Raw genomic sequence first — 2,645 nt, 5'->3', positions numbered from 1 at the left:
TATTTTTCTTTTTAAAATTTTTTTAAATTTTCACTTAGTATTGACATTCAATATTATTTTATATTTGTTTCAGGTGTACAGCATAGTGGCTAGACATTTCTATGCCAAATACTTTTGATGATCCTAATTAGTTCTTGTTAAAAAAAATATATTACCTGAATTTTTTTTCTTCCTTCTTGGGTCAATTGTTGTGTTTGTTCATCTTGATCCTTCTCTTCACTGTTTTTGGTTGTTCTTAATTGTCTGGTCCAGCTGGTCTAAATGCAATTTGTGGCGGTTGTGTTTTCAAAGATGGCCACACAAATACGTCCCATTTCACACGCTCTTATTACGTGATGCCGACACTGCTCCATCAACAGGTGGGAGCCATGTTTTCCGTCCTTGAATCGAGGAGGGTTTATCTACAGTAGAAGTGATGCTACGCGGCTTCCGAAGATAAGTCATAAAGGAAATACAGTTTCTGCCTGGCTCTCTCGCGGGACACTTCCCTTTCGAGCCCTGAGCTGCCCTGTAGGAAGCCCAGATTCCCTGAAGCCACCATACTGGAGAGACCATCTGGAAAAACCACACAGAGACAGAGAAGCCAGGGGAGCCCCTGAAGGTCCAGCCCCGCCTTTGAATTGCCTCAATGCTGAGCGGAGCAGGCACAAGTGATCCCCACTGAATTCTGCCTAAATTGCAGATTCGTAAGCATACAAGTATTGTCATCGCTTTCACGTTTTAATCACCTGCAGCACAGTAGCAGATAACGAGAGCACTGCGCGGCATCTCAGCGATGGCCTCCGATTGGCCCTTCCCTGGGCACGCCCACTCCCGCTTCTGCCAGGCCCCCGGGAAGGGTCGCTCTTTGTCCCAGCGCTTACCCACCCTGCCCCCCGCTCTTTTCTCCTCCACTCATCAAATTCCATGTCCCTTCCACCTTCTAGAATTTACCCCCAATCTTTGCTCTACCTGGTTTCCTTATTTTGTTTTCCTTCAAAGCTATGGTTTTAACAGTATAAAAAATATCTTTTTTTTTTTTTTTTTTGGTCTTTAATAGGCCTTGGGAGGCCAAACACTGTGATCGGTTGACAGGAAGCCTTGTAGAACTAACGCGCGCACACAGGTTTCAAAATGGAACAACAAAAAAAAATTTGAATGGAAGAAGAGAAATAAAATAATTTACTGAAAGGAATATTTTGGTCAATCACAGACAATGAATTTGAACGTTCTGGGCTGAATATTGAGAGAGGAAGTAACATTCAACACGAAGGAAAGCAAGGTTCAAGGGCGAAAGGCCTCGTTTATTTTGTTTTATTTTAGTAAGAACATTTAACATGAGACCTATCCCCTTAGCGAATTTTAAGTGAACAGTACGTAATTCCTGACCACAGCACAGTGCTGTCTGGCGGGTGTCTGGAGGTTATTCATCTTAATTAACTGGAGTTTTATGCCCGTTCATTGATAACTACCCGTTTCCTTTGCCTCCACGCCCTGGTAACCACCACTCCAGTCTTGGATTTTATGAATTTAACTATTTTCGATACCTCATAGAAGTGGAATTATGCAATAATTATCTTTCTGTGACCGGCTTATTTCACTTAGCACAACGTCCTCAAGGCCCACTTATGTCGTCACGGATTGGAAATTTTCCTTTTTAAAAGCTAAATTATATTTCATTGTAGGGTATCTACCACACAGCCCCTAGTCAATGGACAAGTCGTGAGGCCTCCACCAACCTTCAAGAGCCCACCTTGTTTTTAGCTCCCAGGGGGTTTTTCTGAGAGTTGTCGTATAATTAGAAAAATCCTCTCACTTCTTGGCCACGTGCCATTGGATCGCAGGTGGTGCCAGACTGTCTGAGAATGAGCAACTTCACTCTCTGAGGCTGCGTGGGGCATGAAGAAGCATTCCCACTTCACATGGTGGAGGGCTGACCCAATCATAGCCTCTTTCGTAGTTAACTTAGATCCTAAATGAAGAAACATAAAGCTGGGTACTCAACTCAGGCCGTCTCCTGAGCCTCAAGCCCCCACGAACACCCATCGAAGAAGCACCAGGAGGCAGAGGGACTGTGTGGCAGTCGGGGAGATGTTCCACATCACCCCTAATTCCCTTGTATCTTTGCAACAACCTCCGATCTCAAAACGGGTCTCTGGGCACGTTTGCCTTCGATGACTTGAAGGAACCAGGCTAACAGAGTGAAATGCAACAGCCAGACTTATAGTCTATAATTTACTTCTCTGCTCGGCCTCGGAGCTCGGGAGAGGGCAGCACGGCTGTCGCTGCTTTGCAAAACACAAACTGATTTACAAGTGGAGCAGAAGCGCTGGCCCTCTGACCCCTGCATTGGATTCACCTGCTGAGAAAAACATCTTGTTTAAAATACAAAGAGCTGTTCCCCCACTGGAGCAGATTCCTCGGGTGACCCTTAGGCACACTGACACTCAAAAACTGGTACAATGGTACCTTTCTTTAAAAAGTGTGTGTGTGTGCATGTGTGTGTAGAGCAGATGCACAATCTGTATGCACCATCTCAAGGGTTTTGGGGGCAGCCATTCTTGGAAGGGGTGGAGTCGACACCACTACCCAGAAAGGAGGGTGAAATCAGCCTTTTATAGCCGAAAGCTTAAAGGACACTCTGGGAAGGAGCGGGAGACTAGCGC

The sequence above is a fragment of the Pteropus alecto genome, unplaced genomic scaffold, assembly GCF_000325575.1.
Source record: "Pteropus alecto unplaced genomic scaffold, ASM32557v1 scaffold53, whole genome shotgun sequence".
NCBI classification, from domain to species: Eukaryota; Metazoa; Chordata; class Mammalia; order Chiroptera; family Pteropodidae; genus Pteropus; species Pteropus alecto.
This window is presented reverse-complemented; position numbering follows the sequence as displayed.